This window comes from Aricia agestis, chromosome 8 (genome assembly GCF_905147365.1).
Source record: "Aricia agestis chromosome 8, ilAriAges1.1, whole genome shotgun sequence".
NCBI lineage: Eukaryota > Metazoa > Arthropoda > Insecta > Lepidoptera > Lycaenidae > Aricia > Aricia agestis.
This window is the reverse complement of record NC_056413.1, coordinates 17,650,980-17,675,398: the sequence shown is the minus strand read 5'-3', so window position 1 is coordinate 17,675,398 and position 24,419 is coordinate 17,650,980. Positions and strand designations below refer to the sequence as shown.

The window sequence follows — 24,419 nt, the reverse complement described above, 5'->3', positions numbered from 1 at the left end:
TCACTCGGGAAATCTTCCCAGAATTCCTTTTAAAATGGCGACCAAGATGATTGCAAAACTTATTGATAACAATTTTTTATGTAAACTCATATTATGTGGGACGAATTTGATTGATCGCGATAACTTGTGCAAACTTATTGCTATAGCAAATCCGGGGTCAACGCACTCTTATCATTTATCACATAAGCGTTATAAAATAAACATATAAACCTATATTGGTATGGTTAATGGTGTTCCAATTAAGATTAGAAGGCAACGATATTATATTTATAACTAAATGTTACCTGTGCGTTCATTATTTTTATCGCGCGGGAATATTTTCCGAGGTAATGGACAATGGTGGACGATAGTGCATATGAATTGAAACCAACTGCATGCTGTTGTTTTGCAATTGTTTTTTATTATAATGGTAAAAAACTATTGCTTAACTTTATATCGCGAGCTTTGAGAGCGGCGACCGAATTAAGATTGTTCCATAACGAAAATACCCTAACTCCGTCCGGCACAGCGGTGCGGCGGTGCCAGACTGTGGCACGGACCACGGTGTTTGTGTGCGTGCGACTAGACGTATGCGAATTATAATTGCATAGGTTGATTAAAATCCTGTGCAATAGCTATAACGCGCGGCAGTCCCCGAGGCCACAAAAAATATGTATTGATCTAATAATTATCCAGCGGCAGTCCCCGAGTGCCACAAAAAATATGTATTGATCTAATAATTATCCAGCGGCAGTCCCCGAGTGCCACAAAAAATATGTATTGATCTAATAATTATCCAGCGGCAGTCCCCGAGTGCCACAAAAAATATGTATTGATCTAATAATTATCCAGCGGCAGTCCCCGAGTGCCACAAAAAATATGTATTGATCTAATAATTATCCAGCGGCAGTCCCCGAGTGCCACAAAAAATATGTATTGATCTAATAATTATCCAGCGGCAGTCCCCGAGTGCCACAAAAAATATGTATTGATCTAATAATTATCCAAACTATTAAAACGCAGTTTTAATGGCTATGCGTTATGTAACCCAAGGTTTTTGGGCCAAGTGCAGACATTATGTATTAATTAATACCAGCAGTATCATCTCAATGACGTAATACTAGATACATAATAATTATTCATATCAACGATATTGTTGAATCATACAGTTCCGCTCATAAGAAACTAATATAGAAATAGGGTTTGCTTAAATAAGTTTGCACTTTTTATCCTTATCTGTCGAATAACTAGCGATTTTTATAAATTTAGCTTCGTTAGAGTATTTTATGGCAAAACAACGTTTGCCGGGACAGCTATAGTAACTTATCGTGCCTAACCTTAATAATATTTTCATGCGTCGATTTCTCGTTATATGTGCAATTATTGTTCACGACTTTAAGCGTGAAATAGAACCAAGAAAGCGATTACACAATTGGAATTAGGCCCCCCTGTTATTAGATAAGTCGTTAGGCGAGGCTGGTTCACGATACCAATATGGCCTCTTAAAAATGCATTACCCCTTATTGAACACTTATCAACGAGGTATGTCACAAAACTTTGTGAGATTATAAATTAATTTTTAACGGCTTTGAGTTACAACCCGCCGGAAGATAAGTTAAAAGCTGGAAAAGCGTTTAAATTGGGACAAGTGCTTACGGAGATAAACGTTTCAAATTCCAAAACTTTATTCAAGCTCCCTACAGTAAATTATTATTTTAAGGTGACGCCGCGTTAAAGTAAAAAACCGTGTTGGATATGTTTTAGATTGCTTGTTTTCTTGGATTCGTGTATAAATTTTGGAAGTTACACGTGGGAGAGCCATGCTTCGGCACGAATGGGCCGGCTCGACCGGAGAAATACCACGTTCTCACAGAAAACCGGCGTGAAACAGCGCTTGCGCTGTGTTTCGCCGAGTGAGTGAGTTTACCGGAGGCCCAATCCCCTACCCTATTCCCTTCCCTACCCTCCCATATTCCCTTCCCTACCCTCCCTTATTTCCTTCCCTTCCCACCCCTACCCTCCCCTATTACCCTATTCCCTCTTAAAAGGCCGGCAACGCACCTGCAGCTCTTCTGATGCTGCGAGTGTCTATGGGCGACGGAAGTTGCTTTCAATAAAAAAAAAGCTTAAATCACTCTCATCTGTTGGCAAAATAGGAATCCCTTTTTTTACAGAGGTATTTTTGATTGTTTTTTTTTTGTTTTTGTTGACCACTCGTGTTATGCTATGGGTAATTCAAAGACAAAGACATGATGAATACTGACAATGAACTTTACTCGTAAATTCTAAGCTTTAGTCATTGCTGAGAAAAATCGATATCGCTACAGCCAAATTATCAAGGCGCCGCCTTAATAACCTTAGAAACTTTTTAAAATGTACACTAAAAAAGTTGCGATTGCTAGCTTAAATTTAGCCTTTGCTTTGAGAAGACCTTCAGCTCGATGAAATGTAAATTAAATTTACTTTTACGCGGACGACCAGAGCTACTAAAAATATATTGTTCTCTATTTATAGAAATAAGAAACAAGAAGAGATAAATATAGCACCTTGGGGTACCCCGCGGACCACTAAAATCTTAGTTGCCTATTAAGTATTAATAATATTGAGTGGAATGTAGAAGTCATTACGCTGAGTAATTAAACAACTGGTTTACTCGATAAAAAATTAGGAAACGAAGGTACAGTTAGTAATTACAATTTCCGTGTTAGTCGTCATTGTCGACATACCTGATACCGAGAACAAAATGAATAAAAAAACACGAAATAATGAATTAAACTGAACAATGAAACGACATTGACGAATTCCCAAGACATATGAATTACAAATATTATTATAAAAAATTACAAAATACATATGATTTATGTGATACTAGCCTTGTTAGTACACAATTCATTAATTCACGAAATGTTAGCCTATTCAGTAGATAAACATGTAAATAATAATTTTCCGACTCCCATAACATTCCATAAGCCACTTACGTTACCACCGACAATACTATCGTCTATCAACCTTGTTACTTTTGGAGAAGCTCTATTAGCTTTAACTTAAAACAAATCACGACGCTACGAACACACAGACTGTATCAAATGTACGAGCAACGCTTTTACCGTTGGTAGTTTAAAAGGACCAAGAGTAAGATTAGAAAGATGGACAGCCTAAGTGTCTAAACACACTAGACCGAAGTTACGCGGCGGAAATTCCGCATGATTACGTCCGCAATGTATTTTAAATTACCGATGGCACACTATTCCGTCGCGTTCCGTCCGTATATTGTATGCGTTTGACATTGCGGGCGCAATCATGCGGAATTTCCGCCGCGTAACTTCGGCCTAGTGTGTTTAGAGTTTAGACACATAAACTGAAGTTGAACCTACACCCTCTATTTTATCTTGGAGCTTTTCTTCCAAAAGGTATTCTCTGGGCCTATGCTTGTCTGATCACAGGTAAACAACATAAAAGTCGTTGACGTAGAAGTGGTTATTTGCATTAATGCTACTGGCGATCCTTGAGTCTATCACGACAGCCTCGTTACGACACACTGAGGAAATGTTGCAACCGACGTCAATCGCATTGTCGTAAGAAATCGTGGCGAACCCCCAAGAGTACAATAAAATTTATTGCATTTAATACTTGGACGTGGCTTTTTAAAAAATGTTTGAAAGATGAATTGCTTGACACCTATTTCATAAAATTATCAGCAAAGTTAACTAAATTTTACAAATTGTTAACTTTGATGCTCTTTGTTGATTCAAAAAGTCGTTTTAAATCACCAAAGAGCGAGTATTAGTAGAGGGATCGAGCCGAAATTTTTCGCATATAATATATTGACAGCTAAATTCGGGAAGGGTCCTGCAGCTGCAGCTCTTCTGATGTTGCGAGTGTCCATAGGCGACGGTATTTGCTTTCCATCATGTGACCCATTTGCTCATTTGCCCCCTATTTTCATCAAGTGCGTCAAGTGCGTGTCGGACTCGCGCACGAAGGGTTCCATACCGTTATAGACTGAAAAAAAAGTGTTTTTGTATGGGATTTAATTATTTATTTTATTTTAATTTTATTATTAAGTATTAAAGTAAGAATATAATAAGGGATTTTGTGAATATTTCAAGTGGCTACCTGTTGCCATATGAAATGGATTACGAGCAAAAAAGGCCAAAAAAATCACTTTTCGTGTATGGGAGCCCCCCTTAAATATTAACTTTATTTTGTTTTTAGTATATTTGTTGTTATAGCGGCAACAGATATACACAATCTGTGAAAATTTCAAAAGTCTAGCTATAGCGGTTCTTGAGATACAGCCTGGAGACAGTTAGACAAGCGGACAGACAGACGGACAGACATCGAAGTCTTAGTAATAGGGTCCCGCTTTTGCCCTTTGGGTACGGAACCTTAAAAAAGGGCCAAAGAAAAGTCCTCAAGGAGGGAGTAACTGGCCACACCAAATGCCTATGCTAGTATTATAAATGGTCCTTTTTTCTATTGGGGAAATGCGCTTTAGGATCTCCTGCAGTTTGGAGCAATTACTCTGTGAATTGTAGGTTCAACTGGAGCAAAAACCCCAGCAATTGTCCGCTTTTCCACTTTAGGCAGAGCCACCGGGGTCCGGGACACGCGGAATACACCGCAACCCTAAGAAATAAATTTGGTCCTAAAGCAATTTTACCTTTGTTAGCCAATGTCAATAAGTCAAAAGGGGAATCAAATATTACTATCGACGTCTCAACTGGTGATTTGACTTAATAGGACATACATGTAGCATTTAAATTAACCCCAAGACCTGTTAACACAATTCATATAATTGATTCTTCAAAGAATCAGTAATTATTATGTAAATGGCCTGCAACAAGTATAACACAGTTGATAAATCAGTGTTGTTATAAGAAGTTTATGGCGCATAGACTTGACTTTATTGTTCTTTGATTTTAAAAATTGAACGATTCTCAGTTTTATTTGCAGGCCAGTTATATGTACTTCGTAAATATTAGATCCAAAATATGACAGCCTTTAGATGTTGTGACATTGGCTTGGTGGAGAGGGGTCACTCAAGCTGGGTGGAGTTTCTAGGGTGTTAAAGAGATATTGTTCTGTGTCGAATCTACCCGTCTTTTATAGCAATTTTTATGTTATAATCTTTTATGTGTTCGGTTGACACCTCCGTGGCTCTTTTTATGAAGCTTGCCACAGCGTCTCCATCAGTGTCAGTGTAATAGACGCAGGTGTTAGTGTGCCGGGAAATAGCTACAACCGCATGAGGAACGCTGTCATGGATTGCCAGCTTTCGGGACTTGGTCTGTATGATGATCACCGAAGGACTCATTAATCCCAGAGCTTCATGGATTGTGAGGACGCGAGAGTCCGTTCCCGATCCAAAGCCTGTATTAGTGAGGGCTGCTTTCTCCTCTTGTGTGTGAACAAGATACAGTGTATTTAGATCGGTTTTAGGTATTCTCGCTCCTGTATACTTCATTAGCTTTAGGGACCGCACAATTTCCTTCGATGAATAGATGTTATTATAGACCATGCTTAAGGCGTATGCCACATCCATAGGGCTCATGTGTGTGCAAGACAACTCCTGGGTGATGCTGGTTACCAGGTTTGGACGAGTGTAATTAAGTTTAAAGAGGTTTTCACGCTCTATAAACGGAAGTTGGTTAATATATCCAATGAGGATGACATCGTTGGCGCCTGTTAACTGATTCGCCATGACGATTGAGCCGAAATGGTTCATGAGGGCCTCGTCAACCTTTTGTAGGTTATTTTTGTCCCATTTACCAGCAAAGAGGCCATGGTACGAACTTTATCTTTAACTTTGTTGCCAGTTCGTAGCGATAGCCTTTGCTTTAGATCCTCGGCTGCTTCGATTGTCGTTGTTATTATAACGTCTGTTTCCTCATTGCAGTTATTAATGATCCAAGTTGTCTTCCCACATCCAGGAACCCCATTGGCCCACGAGTAGTTGATAGGTTTCGTGAATATGTCCCAGTCCATGCTGGATTCGGGGCCCCCAGATAGGACTTCTGCCATTTCTAGTATCCTGTCTTCCAGCATTATTCTGGTACATTCCGCTATCACCACTATTGGATCCTCAGATTTTGTGATAAATTTGAGTGTTCCCGTGCGTTTTGTCTTATCCTCGTCCAGGACCACGAATCCGCAGTCGGCACTTAATGCCGCCATATACTGCCCTGTCATCGCCCCGGCAATTATTGTGGAGGTGACATTGTCGTATATGGCAGCTTTTGCATCCTCGAGTCTCACTTCTAACAGCTTTTGATTTTTCCACTGATAGGCCTGCATGATCTTATTGCAGGTCAAGAGCTTTATGGTCTTATTTGCTCTTATTATCGCCTGGAACTCGAGGAAGGCATTTATTATATGATCTTCGGGGGTTCTGGGCCAGTCTGAGTTATGGCGGCAGCACTTGCCCGAGATCGGCCCTATATCTTTTGTTTTTATTTGCCGGTGTTTGTGTAGATGGTTCCCTCAAAAAAGCCTCCATTGCTAAAGCCTGCCGATTTGTTTGTAACGAAGCCTTGATCCGAGAAAGGGTGTTTTTATCCTCGATTATTCTTTCACGATGAAGTACTTTTTTTAATGGAGCCCACAAACGCTTTTAATTTGGCCATTGAGTTTAGAGACTTCTTAATTTCATTTTTATCTCTCTCTTTCTCATCCTCTTTTTTTTTACACTTACTACATTAGTATTATCGCCAACAAAAAAACAAGGTTCTGTTCTTAATTGCTGGAAGAATGGAAAGCATATTAAAAATAATTTAATGTGAAAAACGAACACGGTAACAATTTTACCAAAATGACCATTATTTCCATAATTTTAAAAGTTACAAATTGCAATTTTTAATTTTTCTGTTGGTTGATGTACTAACGTGCCTTTTCTTATATTTGTGTCGCGTTAAGAAGAATATGTTGCATAAATGACAAATATCAGTATTATATACAAAACGTAGGATAAAATAATTTCATCACTGTTACATCAGCGGCTTTAAGTTTTAACTGATGAAAATATCTTTTTAATCTTGGTTTTGTAAATAAACATTCATTTGTTTATTTGGATGTTTACAGTTTGAGAAAGCGTTAAACTAAAATAGAAAACTTCAGAAGACAAGGTGTCAGAACTAGTCTGATCGAGGGCTTCTTTTTACCCAACTATGGCGAAGCCAAAAGAAGGATAATGATTTTAGCAGTCTATTTTAGGAAAGAAAATTGTGTTCAGTTCTTTTGATACAAAGGTTGTAACAAAAGATTTTCAATTTAAGTTAATTAATATCCAATCTGAGAATATGACTTGTTGAAAATTTTAAAGGGTTTCAAGAATTTAAATAACACTTGGACTTCATTATCAAAATTGCAACTTTTAATGCTAGTTTAATTGTTTACCGCGAATGTGAAATAGTTAGGCAACCTACAAATTAAAGTACTTGTATTATTTATTTTTAAACAAGGTTGCATATATTATATTATTTCAAAACATGTAACTATGTACTTACTAAGTTTTTTGCTGTGAAAACAATGTTATATTATGAATATTGCATTGTTAATTCCAAAACAAGTACAGCCTAAACAAGCCAAGGCATGGGATATTGTTTCTTTAATAATATACAAGTTATATTCATAAAGCACACGATATTATTATAATTGTAGTATTTTAGTTTACACAATACATTTTATATTTTTTTTTATTTATTTATATTTATTAAACACACTTACCTACTTTTGTCACACACACACTTTTGTCGACTATATTGTTACACTTAATTAATTTAATTATTATTAAGGAGAAAATAATAAAAATCAGTTCTATACTTAGCTGCTTGACGTAAGAAATCTCAGTACGCACCCGCTGATAGGTTCTGATTCTTTGATTGAGCGATTCTTTGTGTCTCTATTGAGACAATTAGCGCTGAATGCATGATGCAGCGCCGCGTGCATCGGCCCGAATTGGCCAATTGCCCTGTCACTTTCAATTGATGAAGAGCAATCAAGTCCCCCGATCATTAGGGCATTCTGCGTAGGCAATCGTACTACATAAACTATAGTCTCTACATTCGCGTTAATTAATGAACCAGGGACTTTTTGAAATGATTTAAGAAATTTAAAGATCCTTTTGATTAGATGTGGCGACACATGTTCAAACCGACTCTTAGAGCTATGGGGGACCTGGCGTCGCTGGTATCGCCAGTTTGATTGCCACTGTGCCATGGCATCACCACGCGAACATAATGATAAAAAAAACGTTGCATAAAGTTAATATACCTATATATTAACTTTATGGTGAGTTGTAACTAAAGAGTTACTGTTAACAAACTAAGTTACCGTTGATGCCTAAATGATTAAAAGATATATTCAAAGCTTAAAGCTAAGCCATATTGCTTTGCCTAATAGTAATACGTTAATAAGGTTAATAAGATAATCGGCCAAGTGCAAGTCAGACTCGCGCACGAAGGGTTCTGTACCATTATAGAGCAAAATTAGACCAAAATTGTGTTTTTTGTATAAGAGCCCCCTTTAATTTTTTATTTTATTTTAATATTATTATTAAATATTATAGTACACAATATTATAGTAACTAAGTACTTACTTTGAGAAAAATTCAAGTACCTACCTATTGCCATTATTGGTATAAAGCAAAATTAACGATTGTTGTATGGGATTAAATATTAATTTTATTTTGTTTCTAGTATTAGTTGTTATAGCGGCAACAGATACACATTACACAATCTGTGAAAATTTCAGAAGTCTAGCTACAATGGTTCTTGAGATACAGCCTGGAGACAGACAGATGGACAAACGGATAGACAATGAAGTCTTAGTAATAGGGTCCCGTTAGCCTTTGGGTACGGAACCCTATAAAACAGAATCTGCAGAGCGAAGTAGATACAACAGTGAAGTAAAATATAGTTCTATATTATAAAGGCTTTTAAAACTAATTAGGCGTTACCCGCAACTCTGTTAGTACACTGTAACAGTATTTTTTTTTTAATGAAATAAGGGGGCAAACGAGCAAACGGTTCACCTGATAGAAAGCAACTTCCGTCGCCCATGGACACTCGCAGCATCAGAAGAGCTGCAGGTGCGTTGCCGGCCTTTTAAGGGGCAATAGGGGAGGGTAGGGAAGGGAATAGGGGAGGGTACGGAAGGAAATAGGGGAGGGTAGGGAAAGGAAAAGGATAGGGGATTGGGCCTCCGGTAAACTCACTCACTCGGCGAAACACAGCGGAAGCGTTGTTTCACGCCGGTTTTCTGTGAGGACGTGGTATTTCTCCGGTCGAGCCGGCCCATTCGTGCCGAAGCATGGCTCTCCCACGTCAACAGTAGGCTTAGTTATACCCCTTATACCCGTTTTTATCCTTTGGGTACGGAACCTTAAATAAGCTACTTGCCAGCAATATTATGGATAAGCCATAGATTAAATTTTTATCAATAAAAGTAAAGATCTATTTTAACTTCAAAAGACTAATGATTCGGGGTGATGATGACTATAAAACAGCAGGTGATATAAATGTAAGAACTCTACATTATACATAATATATTTACAAATAATGTATTGTTACGTACTAATTATACTAACATTATTAGTAAACCAATATAGTTATGATAATATGTCGATAATTTCAAACAATGAGAAATTAATGCATGATGATTTATCGTACCGTCAATACAGAAATATAACTAAGAAGGTTGTGCAGTGTACAGTGTACATCACAATTACGACAAAATTAAAAGACAAGTACGATATCAAATCTAGAACTAATATCAACAAATTGTTCGACGACCTTGCAATTGCAATCCGTAGAACTTAAGGAGTATAGAGTACGCCTTTATTTTGCAATTTAAAGCAATTTATAAGTCATTAAAATTCTATTAAAGAATTTATTTTATAACATTTTCATTTTATAAAATAAATGCGCCCGCGCCGCTCCAGCTTACAAAGCCGGCGGCATGGGTCGCTTACTCGCTAGACCAATCGATAGAAAATAAAACCATAATATAGTGCCATTTTTAGGGTTCTCTACCCAAAAGGGTAAAAACGGGACCCTATTCCTGAGACTTCGTTGTCTGTCTGTCTCTAGGCTGTATCTCAAGAACCGCTATAGCTAGACTTCTGAAATTTTCACATAATAATATTAACTTTGTTTTTTTGTATTTGTTGTTATAGCGGCAACAGATAATCTGTTGCCGCTATAACAACAAATACAAAAAAACAAAGTTAATATTTAATTAATTTTTTTTGGCTTTTTTTACTGGCAACACTTGTATCCTTAATGGCAGGTAGGTACTTGAAATATTCACAAAATTCTTAATTTTATTCGAAGTTTAATATATTTAATAATAAATTTAAAATTAAATAAATAATTAATTGAGGCTCGCATACAAAAAACACTATTTTTTCGCTTTATAACGGTACGGAACCCTTAGTGCGCGAGTCCGACTCGCACTTGGCCGTTTTTTTTATAATTTTGGACGTGCCGGTGGCGGTGAACGAAAAGCCTTAAGTTTCTGTTTTAGCCACTGAACTGAATTTTATGATAGTAACCTTCAGTTTTGTTTTTGGCAGGACCTATCGCGCATACATAACCATACTAATGAATGGATATTGAGCAGTTTCCGGGACATTGTATGATGTTTTGTTTCAACAAGTTTTCACCAAACAAAATCAGATAAAAAATTAAACGTACGACTTTTTTGCAAAATGTTGCCAAAATTAAACAATGAAAATATGGAAAATGAAAGTCAGAAATTATAATGCGGAACGATAAGCCATGGGAACATGCATTTTAAATTAGCATAATTAAGAGTTAAAGTTATTAGTGTAGTGAACAGTGAACACTCGAAAGAAGAAATACTATATTTATTACCAATTTTTTTTATCCATGAAATTAATATGTATAAGGTAAGCGTTTGACCCAGTCTGCGTGTGGTTAGCAATGACATTTTAGATACAAGCCCACCCAATGCTAGCTGTTAAGTCACCACACTGACTTTAATATTACATAGCTGCAGTTGAAAACCTTGCTAAATATATTTTTATGTCAAACCACATGTTGGTTCAACTGTAGTTCATCTTTGAACCATGGCAGTATTAGTCATAAAGTTTAATAAGTTGATGTTCATTATTAAAGTTTTTTTATCCTTATTTAAATAAAGGGCTTTTGCCATACATGGCATGCCAGCCCCTATTAAAGATTTGTAACTCGTCTCGCGAACATTAATATTTGCCAAAATAATATGGAAAAATTGGTATATTTGGTCAATAGATCCTATGGATTTTTTGCGTGCCAGCACTGTAAGTGTATGCTTCTCAAATCAATTCTAGGCATGAGACATACCGAATAAATTGTAAATATATTCTATTATTGGACTGTAACAATGCTAGCACACCTGTAACCAATACCGACTACAGACCAACCTTCACCCACAGAAGGTGAGCACAATGCTCAATGTACCGTGAGATCTTCAGTTGCATGCGCGAAAACAATCACGCTGAAATGTCGTCCGTCAGAGTCGGGACACAAAAAAATAAACGACGTCGTGTCGTGGGAATCCACGACGAGCATCGTAAAAAACTACGACGCGACATCGTGACGTGCCACGGTACACGGCACGACGTCGCGTCGTAGAAACTCACGATGCGTCTTCTTTGAATTTTGAATACAACTGTCGTAAGTTTCTACGACGCGACGCGACTTCGTACGACGTCGTACGATGTCGTGTCGCAGTTTTTTACGACGCGCGTCGTAGTTTCCCACGACACGACGTCGCATCGTGAAACGAGGCCGCATCGTGGTACGACACGACGTCGTATCGTGTTTTTGTGTCCCGGCCCGGCCCGGCCCTCAGTGCTTATTGATGTTATACGAACGTCTGTTTGTATCATGTCTGCTTGTCAGTATATATTCACGCACCGTTGAACCGATTTAGATGAAATTTAGTATGATTAATGGAGATACTTTGGTAGACAGGAAATAATTCTTGCGTTGCGGAAAAATGTACGGTTACCGCGTGATAAACAAATATCAGGCCAATGAAATTGTGTAATTTTAGAAAATGGATGCAGGATTGTGGCCCTAGTTGGTACACCACACATAACCATACGCCAACATGACCGGTGAGGTATTTTGATGCAACTGTTACTATGGGCATTTTCCTGCTTTCATCGCAGTGCACTGTGCAGTAAGCTGTGGTTATGATATTAATTATTATGCACGGAAAACCGCTTACTTCCAAGAAATCTAAGCTGAAAAACAATGAGTGTTAGGGATAAAAGTGGGAAAACAAGACGCAGACCAAAAAATATCACCTCAAGAACCCGACAGAGCGCAACCTACTTTTATTAGAGAGAAAACTTCGCAGGGCTACCGATGTTCTACATCAGTGGTACTCAACCTTTTTATACAGGCCACAAACAAGTTTTGGTCTTGGTATCGCGGGCCGCAAACCAAATTTTTAGGGCTAAAAATAACATTCTTCAAAATTAGCCATTTCCTTGACAGCCAGACCTTGACAGGGGCGTCCAGCTTAATGGAAAACATCAAGTAATAGGCTATGCAGATGATCTGGCTCTCATGAGTGAGAAAAAGTCTGATGTCGTGGATATGGTAAGGACCCTTGAGAAGGAAGCCAATAAAGTCGGACTTAAAATCAATCATGGCAAAACTGAATACTTGCACATGCGGAGATACAAAGATAAACGACGACCACCTGAAGATCTTTTAGTAGATAACATCTCATACACAGGAACAGCTAAGTTTAAGTACCTAGGTTGCACTATAACCGACACAAATTCTAGAGTAGATGAGATCGACATCCGAATCCAAAGTGCTCTTCGGTGTAGTGCGGCACTCCATAGAATTTTAGTGTCCAAGATCCTAAGTAGAGGTACAAAGATACGAATATATAAAACTGTAATTCGACCTATACTCTTATACGGCAGTGTAACTTGGACCCTAACTCAAAAGGAGGAAACAAAGCTGAGAGAAAAATACTGCGCAAGATTCTCGGACCGACGAGGGATGAAGATGGCAGTTGGAGGCCACGGAAAAACCTTGAGATTGAAAAACTCGTGGCAACGCCCAATATTATCGGGGAATACAAATCTCACCGAATCCGCTGGCTCGGTCACGTAGAAAGAATGAATGATGACCGAGCGGCTAAAAAAGCGTATGCGGGGCAAATGACTGGCAAACGACCGGTAGGCCGTCCCAGATACCGCTGGAGGGATGAGGTAGAAAAGGACCTGGCGTTACGAGCCGGATCATGGCAAGATGTCGCACAGGATCGAAATAAATGGCGTGTGCTTGTGTCAGAGGCCAAGACTCAATTTGGGTCGCTGCGCCGCAGTAAGTAAGTAAGTAAAATTAGCCATTTAAAAGTGGAAAATTTGCACTATTTTGCTACTAGAGCGTGAATTTCAAAATGGTTTAACTTCACGCGGGCCGCTGACAAAGTCCCGACGGGCCGCAGGTTGAATATAGCTGTTCTAGATTGTGTCGAGTAGCGGTATCTTAAATTTCTTGCACAATGCCCAGTTATTTTTTAAAAGGCGACACCAGACTCGACTCTACCTGCGCTAGTTAGAGCTCACTTTCGCTCGGAGAGATGCTGCAATCGAAGGATACTTTTGCGCGATCTTTTGTTTTCTATCTTACATTGGCATTTCCTAATTGATTACCGCAGAACATGGCGGGGGTTGGGTTGAGAATCTATGAGATTTCCCGGCATACGGAACATTAAAGACTTTAGATGTTTCGCAACTTTGTTCGCGAGGGAACCGCACATTTAATAAACGTTTACGTTTAATAAACACTATCTCATGATTTTTTTCAAGACTTTCAGTATCTCCATACCAAATATTTTCTTTTTTTAACTGTATTTAATTTAGTATTTAGTTGACACAACTCTTTTATTTTGTTATGTGCATGTTGTGTTCACTTCGAGTAGAGAGATACATTCCCTAGTATTAGTCATTTTTATACTCTATTGTTTATAACTGCATGTATTGTGAATTGTATCTTGTTCGGTGAACCTAATTAAAGAAAAAAAAAAAAAAAAAAAACCTTGGAACCACTTCAGCTTCATAATATAACAGGCATAATATTGATAGGACAATAATTGGTCGTTATTTATTGCACATGAATTTTTCTCATTTCAAGGTTATGCCCATTGTGTCGAAAGCTTTGGTCGCTACTCGCTAGTTACCGAATACTGCAAGAGCTGAAGGTGACAGTAAAAAATAATTATTAACTACCACTTTAGAACCTGGTTGCGTTATCTGCAACAGTGCCTTATCAGATTTCTTACACGTGTATTATTTTTTAGGGTTCCGTACCCAAAGGGTAAAAACGAGACCCTATGAGTGAGACTTCGATGCCTGTCCGTCTGTCTGTCTCTGTCTGTCCGTCTGTCCGTCTGTCTGTCCGTCTGACCTGTCCGTCTGTCTGTCTGTCTGTCTCCAGGCTGTATCTCAAGAATCGCTACAGCTGGACTCCTGAAATTTTCACAGATTGTGTATTTCTGCTATAACAACAAATACTAAAAACCAAATAATTTCAATTTTAATCCCATACAACAAACGTGATTTTTTCGGCCTTTTTTGCTCGATTTCAATAATTGCCTCGATTTCAAAAATAATGGCAACAATTAGGCCCTTGAAATTTTCACGAAATCCTTAATTATATGACGTGTACTAAATAATATTTAAATTAAAATAAAATAAATATTCAAGGGGGACTCCCATACAAAAAAATGTTTTTTGACCTATTTTGCTCTATAACGGTACGGAACCTTTCGTGCGCGAGTCCGACTCGCACTTGGCCGTTTATATATTATCATTTTCTTTGACGACGATCAATCGCAAATGCCAAAATACCCTACCGAAACGTGTGTCTATTTATTTTCTTTCTGTTGTAGCGAGCCCGTATTTTGTTTATGTCAATCTTCATAACTCCCCTGAGCAAACTACAAGTACTCGACAATAGCAATCGTTTTGTGTACCTCTTCCTCGTTATGTTTTTATTAGCGGTACATTTCACGATAGACGCATTTAGTAATGCATTATGCACTTTAAAACTAAAATCGACCAAAGATCAAGAATCTATATTATATATGTTACGCTCAAAGAGCGAAAACGCTCAGTGAGCGAAAAAATGGCTCACAACGCGTTGTGGTAATAGTGAAAACGGCCACGACGCGTTCTGGCAATCACAGAAATACCACAAAGCGAAATTCGTGTCGTGGCTGACGTGTTATTCGACCACAACGCGTCGCGGTGATCTGATGAAGGATCCATAAGTAATCGAGGAACTCCTCAAAACTTATAGGGAAACATGTGGTGACTTCGGTTTCATGACAAGTATTCTAAGCATATGCTACCAACAAGTAAGATTTTGCACCCAGATATACCTGGTATACCGTGGTTCCGAAGGTGCTGAGAGAACTCCTGATTCTTTATAGATACAAGTTTGGGAGTTTCGGCGTTGTTTTAAGAACAGAAAGCATATGCTACTATGCAAATTACATTCATCATCATCATCATCATCATCATCACTACCATATTATACCATTTCATAGTCTTTTAAATCGAGACTCGAGTTTGTCAAGCGATAATTTAAAAAAATCTATACCTTCCTAATATTATAAACCTGAAGAGTATGTTTGCTTGAACGCGTCAATCTCAGGAACTACAGGTCCGATTTAAAAATTTATCTCAGTGTTAGATAGATCATTTATCGAGTAAGACTATAGGCTATATTATATTAACACGCTAAGACTAATACGGCCGAAGAAACTCAGGAAAATGTGGAAAAAACGGGGGAAACATTTTTTATGGGAAAATGTATGGTTTCCGTCAAATTCCTAATTTACGCAGGCGAAGCCGCGCGGGACATCTAGTGTTTTATAATTTATTTAAAATAATGTACCTTTGCAGTTATGGATACATTTCTGATCGCAAATACCGGAAACCAACCTTTATTGGTCACATTTGGGCCCTTGCCCTTCAGAGACCATCGACCATGGAATAGACAATGGCAGTCGGGAAATTCTCGGTAAGGACACCAGGTTCTGTCGGTCAAGGTGATCCAGTCACGGGTCCGGACTGGTGTTGCATTTCAGACCGGCTTCGTTTACCATGTGGCATGCAATAACGTAAAGCAACGACCATTTGCATTGCAAATCCTCGACTGTAAAACGTGCATTTGACACCAATTCTAGAACAACGTTTAAAGGTTGCAATGATCCTGTTAGACATCTCAATGGACTTTAAAATTTTACTGTTGTAGGAACAGTGTGTTAATGAGCATTTGTTAGCAGTAATGCCTACTCGTGGGACCGTTCTCAAGTCCTTCAAGTAAAAACGATTACTACGGCAAATAATTAAAAATTGCGATGTAGAGTCCGAGCGGGTGCCAAGAATTTCGGTTATGACGCAGACGGCAGACGTAGCAATTATATAATAAAAAATAAATTACGGGTATCCAGTCCGAGTTGATAATACATTATTAGGAATAAACAAAAAATTGACCGCAAGGCAATATTCGGGCGAGCGCACGCGTCTATCAAATGCCAGCTTCGCCAGATTTACTTGAGCCGTATTTACAAGTCGGGAAATCCCATCGCGCGGTCCTTTCTCTTTTGGGCGGCCGGGGCGTGCTGCTCGCTGCCACTTTTGGGCCTTACTACGTAGCAGTAAGGTCCAGGAGACAACCAGACCGGCGAGTGTACCATTAGAGGTGATTAAAGCGAGAGCAGGATGGACCAAATTACACGGAGGTTTGGGATACCGGCGAGCGGCGGGCGGCTGCGGTGTGGTCATGAACATGAATTACGCAAGCACGACTTCGCTGCCATGTTTCAAAAATATTTCGTATGCTCGCTGGATCCAACTAGGGACTGAGAGTTGCATGGACTTTGTGACTGCTTATCTTGTTACTAAAATAAGGATAGTTACTTGGTACATATACAATATGGTTTGGTGTAAGTGGGCCCCTAGACATTCAATTTTATGGTGCAACGAGCTTTTGCCCGCGGCTTTGCTCGCGTTAAGAAGTATTATTATATACAAACTTTCATCCCCTATTTTAACCCCTTGGAGGTAGAATTGATCAAAATCCTTTCTTAGCGGATGCCTATGTCATATCATCTACCTGCTTGCCAAATTTCAGCCCGATCAGTCCAGTGGTTTGGGCTGTGCGTTGATAGATCACCATGTCAGCCAGTCACCTTTGAGTTTTTTCTTCGTCATTTCCTCTTGACAAGTTAGGTTTCAGCCAGATGGTGATTTTTGAGTTCTGTTTCTTTTTCTTATTAAAACAAATAATTTCTTATTAGGCTTCTGACCTTTTTAATCTATTTGGCAGTGTGTCATCACTCATCACTCATCACCATTCACCAATTCTTTGGCAAGAAGTAGAGTATGGAAGTTTGGTTCTGATTGTCTTAATTGCATGGATATATTTTACAGTTTTCACGCAGTTACTAATGCTACAAGTCTAGATCTAAATAAGTCTATAAAAAATCCTGTCACATAATATTTTACTCAGTAAAATAATTTTGGTAAACATTCTCGGCTCAGTCTGAGATTTTGAATAAAAGTAACCATTGATGTATGAAAAGCAATGCCGTCTGAAAATAATGACTGATTTTGTATTTAAACTGTAGATAGCTTGGTCACATTATATTTTTAAATAATTATTAACAATAGACAATTCACAAAAAGATAATAAGTAATGTAGAAAAAGATTTAGTTAAACAATGTATATTTCAAATTACATATTTAACCCGTTGATTGTGGAAAAACGAGACACAATAGAATTTCTAGTGTCTCGGTCACCGGTGACCGTATGGGGCTTGATGAATTAATGGTGCAATTTGTTGCAAAACATCAGGTCAAAATATATAATAGCTTTGCAATGTCTTAGTGTTTTGTAGATTTTAATTATAAATTGTGACTGTATTGACCTCTTATTTATACCTTGGTCATGGAAAACCAGACATAACAGCTTATTTATTGCTATCCCAGCCGCATGTGGGTGCTTGGGAGTTGAAGCATTAAGAATTATGACTTACAAAGTAGTTAGTGTCACTACAAATCCTCTAACCACTAAACTATGTTATGTTGTGTCATATATCAAATCAGAGCTTTTAAAGAAAACCCACCAAGATACAGTAAAACTGTTATTACTGTAATTTAATCCAGAAATTAAGGCTATATTTCCAGTACCTATGTCCTATTGAAGTATTTTTTGGTTGAATATCATGTCATCTCTCTTGCACTTGGCACTACCTACATAAGAATGCAGGATATTTTGACAAAGATTAGCGCTATGTTAGTCAATATAAAGAGACAATTATTTCAGAGATGTTAATATAAATTTGTGAACCATAATGATTATTATATTAACCTAATTGAATAGTATATTTTTATGATTATACTGACTAAACACCTTGTTTTGTTGGCATAGTTTCACTTCCAAGTTTGAGATACTAGAATGAGGCAAGTATTTTTTAGACAAAAATTTCCCTCCATAGAACAAAATTGTGCAACAGGAACAGTTTCACTTACCAATAAGTGTTGATTTCCCTCGAAAATTAGTGGAAGAGTTTGTGTTGTCGCTTCACCACTAAGTTCTGAACATTCGTATTAGGACTTCATGTTTATTACATAAAATGTTACTGGCAGATCCTTCTAACCGTTCTACGATCGCCTCATGTCCCAGTCAGTATTATTTAACACTTGAACCATCATTACACAATACGCAACCTAGGTCTCTCGGGCAAACAAATCCCAAACACGGCTGAACTGCGCTCTCACCAATTTATTTTGTTTTACTACGGACACAACACGGAACACTAAAATGAGAATATTTTAAAGAGCGAGCACAAGAGAGAAAGTAAATGCCTTCCGCAATAAGTGGAAGTGGGATAACTAGCGTCATTACTCATTGCCCGTTGCGTGTGCTAAGATAAACTGTCATTTGTCAGTTTGACACTGACAATGACGCGTTGCCATGTTGATTATTGCCATATCAAAAAACATTTATTTTATTCCGTTTAATATTTTTTCCTTTAAAAGAACAAAATAGTAGTATTTATAAACTATAATGTATTACAATATTAATACGATACGACTTTTATTTAGGCTTGAAGTTAGACAATTAGTATTCAAATTACAAAGGTTTGCGGTTTATAATTGGACCAACTGGTTAACCACTGGTTAAGTTTAACTAACCTAAATCAAAAATTCTAATGTCCAGTCGACCGATCGAGATCAGAGCCTGCATTGCTTATAAGTTGTGGTATATCAGGGAGATCGCAGACGACACACTTTTTGTGTGATCGAGTCTGCGGCGCACATACAATCTGCATGGCCGCGCAAAAAGTGTGCCGTCTGCGATCTCCCTCACAGAGTACTTTATTATATATTGTGGTCTATGAACGGTGGATGATATCGGATTTGATAAGGTATGGACACGGAGCTAAAACAGGGTATGGACCGCCTGTGTCTAGTCAGCCTTTATATCGAACTTTGTTTTCAAACAGAGCTGCTGAGTAGATGAGAGGTCTAATAAAAATCGCTGAATACTATCAGATGTGCCACTGCTCGTTTTGTCAAAGTAGGTATCAAATTTTTTATAATCCAAAAGATTTTAAAACGGGCTTTGGCCCACCACACATTCCCACCACTGTATCTCCTGTGTCGCCAGGATCGACAGCGGTATCCAACCACGAAAACCCTTTGACATGATCTCAGGGAGCCCGAGGGACATGCTAAAGCTGTCTTGGGATCCGCAAAGAAATTAATCAGAAGAAGATAGGAAGAGTAGGAAGTATACAGTTTTCTCTCCCCATAAAAAGCGGGAGACAGCACAAAGTTGCAATGACAGAAAATCAAAGAACTAAACATCGAAAGGTTACAAAGTTTATAAAACACTCTCCAATCTACATTACATAGGTCACAACGAGGAATGCGTCTAATATTTTGATTCATGAAGCATACCACCGCATTACTGTCCCCATTCTTAAACACCATTCACATTAGAGCGAGAGAGAACGATGTGCATCGTGTCGCACACGTGTGTGTGTGTGTGTGTGTGGTGCAGTGTAAGCGATATCGGAAACGTAACCAGTCGCTGGCGGTGGCTACCTGTGAGGCCGAAATTCTTGGGAACCGAGATGCTTCGGGATGCGACTGTGTTTATTATCGACGCTACTCGTTGCCCGCGACATCACTCGCGTGAATTCGAATTTTTTCCGAAGGCAATGTGCTTCGCGAAATAAATAGTTAGGTGGGAAATAAAAAATTAAGTAAAGAGTTTAACGATCACACGGCCTGTCGGGTGACCTGTTTTATAATGTTAATTAACAATATCCCAACTAGCAAATTAATCCCAACACACGTAGGCCTAGGTACGTTATAAGAATACTGCACTTATAATAGTTTTGAGATGTGCTGTGTGCACTATTAACAGTATTGAAAAATGCATTTTATACTCAAGTAAAGTCTGTTATTCTTATAAAATATACACTTGCAAGCGTTTATACTCAAGTAAAAAATTCTAACCTTTATTAGAAAACATACTGAAGTAAAGCTACTCCGACACTTGTACCTAGTAGCTTATAAGATAACAGTTATATCTTATAAGAGTAATTAGGCTTAAGAGTGTGTACCTACTCTGGTTATCTTTGTTTGTAAGCTCTTATAAGGCACAATGATTTTGAAGACTTTATAAGTTCAATCAGCTGTATTGGTTCATTATGCGATTATGAGCATTAGGTATGCCGTATGGGTTCCGTACTATTATAGAGCAAAACTAGATAAAAATTGTGTTTTTTGTATCGGAGCCCCCCCCCCTTAATAATTTAGTTTATTTTAATTTTATTATTCATTATATAATAATAATAAACAGAATTCAGTATTTTGTGAACATTTTAAGTGCCTTCATATTCACGTCTCTTTTTACCACGCAGTGTTACTGATAGTGACATCTCTCTTGCTCAGGCCTTTGTTTCTCTATTCCGCTAGGTATATTAACTTTATGGACATGATACAGAACAGAACTTTCCTTCGCAATTGGTTAACTATAAACTGAATAAGTCCGTTCGAAAAGAATGCGATAAAAAACAACGTTTTTTAGCTCAACGAAATAGAATGGGTACATTATTGACGAGAAAACTATACAAAAACAATGGTAGGAAGTTTAACGAAAGTTAAGAATGAGTCATAAAATAGCAGATGTTAATTGCAGCAGATGTTGTAATTGATTTTCTCATTTGTTACTGGGTATGTAAATAAAAAAATAAACCTCGACTGTCGCTTATACGGTGTGTAACAAAAATAAGTGATAATACTTTAGGGTGTGTACATGTTCCTTGTAGAGAGTTCACTGTGAAAGTAGCAGTTCTGAAAGACGGATTTTTTTTTGTCACTTTTGTATGGGCAAGGGCCCGAGCGTCACGAGTTTCCCCATACAAAAGTGAAAAAAAATTTTGGTCTTCCAGCGCTGCTACTTTCACGGTGAACTCTCTAAAAGGAACACGTACATACCCTAAAGTATTATCACTTATTTTTGTAACACTCTGTAGAGGTATAGAAAAGAAGCAGTCTCGCTCATGTCCATGTCCATGAGAGAAAAACGACTCTCTCTAACAGAGGTTTCTATTTCTCGCTAATAGAGGTTTTGGGAGCTTAAAATGACGGGTCCTAGCTATTACTCTCACTATACAGTTTTCTCATTTATCCAGTTGTCAATTACCCAGGTTTAGCTATTGACAAAATTAGGTCATAGAAAGAAAAGGAGGCCAAACTCTACTTCTAGACATATTACATCGCTATACTTGTAACCTTTCCCAATTTTTAAGTCGATTAATATAATGTTATGACAGATTACAAAATAATTTAATATAGATAGTTTTTCGCGCGTCCCGCAGCACACCACGGGTCAACAGTCGGTGTAAACTCATGAGCTATGGCCGCACGACGTGTCCGCAATCTTTGCTAGGGAGAATAAATGTGTTAAGACTCTCGCACTTCAATAATCTATACATCTATACATATAAACTATACATCTATACATACATACATACATACATACATACATACATACATACATACATACATACATATAAATAAAATTGGAGTGCCTGTTTGTAATATTGAAAGAACTGTTTTTTACTACATGCATATGAATGTATATATGCTACATACACCAAAACAACATTTTTTAAAATTTTTGTCTGTATGTTTGTCTGTCTGTCGGTCTGTTTGTTCCGGCTAATCTCTGAAATGGCTGGAGCGATTTTGACGGGACTTTTTTTGGCAGATAGCTGATGTAGTAAGGAGTAACTTAGGCTAATTTTTAACCGACTTCCGAAAAGGAGGAGGATGTATTTAACTTTTTTATAATGGTTCGCGGACAACTCCGCCATTTGTGGGCCGATTTACAAAATCTTTTTGTTGTTGAATGAGATGTAGCCCAAATTTAGTAATATGATCATAAAAGTGGTGATCTGATGATGCAATCCATGAGAAATCGATGGGACCCCTTGAAATTTATATTAAAACACATAGTTATTTTACGTTTTTCTGAAGGATTTCAAGCTTAAACTACCAAAAATTAAGAATTTGCGCCGAAGTAATACCCCAGGGTATTACTTCGGCGCAAATTCTTTCCGAAGGTGCTGTATAGAACTCTTGAATCCTTATAGATACGGCATACGTGTTCGGCAATTATGGCGTTATTTCAACAACTAAAAGCATATTTAAATGTTAATGTGTCAATTTAAATACTGATCATCATCATCACTATAATTAGGCCATGTATCATCACATTATTATCAAAACTCTTCCCTTTGATTACTTATATTATTGTTCCACCGTTTATTGACTGATTTTGAAAATTGTTTTGTAGCTGTATAGTATTTTAAATACACTATAGAGGTGCAATAACCTGAATTTGGTACAATGCTTACAATTGTGGTGATATGCTAATGAGATATACTTAGAGGAAGCTTCTGGATTTTTATTGGACACACATAGACGCGATAATAAATAAATAAATATAAAATAGGCCTAAACCTCCCGAAAATCATTATTTCGATTGAAAAGCGCATGAAAATCCGTGCAGTGGTTTTTGAGTTTACCACGATCAGACTTACAGACAGACAGAACTAAGGACTTTGTTTTATAACATGTAGTGAATAGTGATTAATAAAAGGAGTATGAAGATTTTGGCCGACCTACTTTCGCTAAATGTGTTTTTTCGAGTTCACGAATATTTTGTTCAAAAATGGATAGCTAACATCAGTATAAACAAAAAATAACCTTAGATAAAACCACGTAAAGAGTCAAATTTTAAAGATATGAGCTGCTAAAGTTTTACCAATTTAAGATATTGCAACTTTGGCAGCTCAAATCTTCAAAATGTGACACCTTACGCGGTTTTCTCCAAGAGTATTTTTTGTTTGTATTGATGTTAGCTATCCATTTTTGAAAAAAATATTCGTGAACGCGAAAAAGCACATTTAGCGGACAGTAGGTCGGCCAGGCTTCATACAAAAATCTTCATACCCCTTTAAATACAATTGAGTATTTTGTGGTTACATTGACGGCAAAAGGCCAAATTAAGGCAATTGTTGTATGGGAGCCTCCTCCAAACACTTTCTTTATTTTGTTTTAGTATTTATTGCTATAGCGGCGATAGAAAAACGTTATTTGTTCCAACTATCTAGCTAGCGCAGTTCTTAAGATACAGCCTGGAGACGGACAGACAGACAGGCTTCAAAGTCTTTGTAATGAGTTCCCATTTTTGCTATTTAGGTAAGGAACATTAAAAAGGGGACAATTTTTTTCTTTTTTAGTATCTTTGTTATCACATTATACTGACGCGGACGAAGTCGCGGGCAACAGCTAGTAATATTATAATAAAGATAAGAATGTAAAAGGTAGATTCTAATGATTTAAATAATTACCTACTCGTATCTGTATGTCTACCAGGATCAGATGGCAAAAAATGAGAAAATAAATTGACAGCAATACTGGGGTAATTGGAATAAAACTTTTCGATCCTTTTTTTTCCTGTGCGGCTGATTCTGTGTGTGAAACTTGCAAATATAAAAATTTATCCAATAATCAAGGATATATTTGAAAATCTGCCATCCAAAGCCATCAGATTCTTGTAGTACACCTACATCAAGTCACTAAGTTAAAACTGAAAATAAAATTTTTAACCACAACTTTTCATTGAAATTGTACATAAAAGGTTTATTGTCCATCAAGCCCCATAAGCTCCCCGGTGAGCGAGTCACAATAGAATAACAATAGATTTCCAAGAATCCGCGATCGAAGGATTAATTTAACTATTTTATGCCTACATCTTTTAGCTGACAAAAACATTCAAAAATTAAAGACAAGACGTATAAAATATTTT

The 24,419-nt window shown here is 37.6% G+C and overlaps 1 protein-coding gene across 1 annotated transcript in view; it reads right to left on the bottom strand.

Annotated features, from left to right (window-relative positions):
• LOC121729411 (innexin inx1) overlaps positions 1 to 18,919 on the bottom strand; it is a 45,892-nt gene extending 26,973 nt beyond the window's left edge. Inside the window, exon 1 of the mRNA XM_042117922.1 lies at positions 18,557 to 18,919. The gene's annotated coding sequence lies outside the window, so the exon portion shown is untranslated. The remainder of the gene's footprint in view (positions 1 to 18,556) is intronic.
• Between the last annotated feature and the right edge of the window lie 5,500 nt (positions 18,920 to 24,419).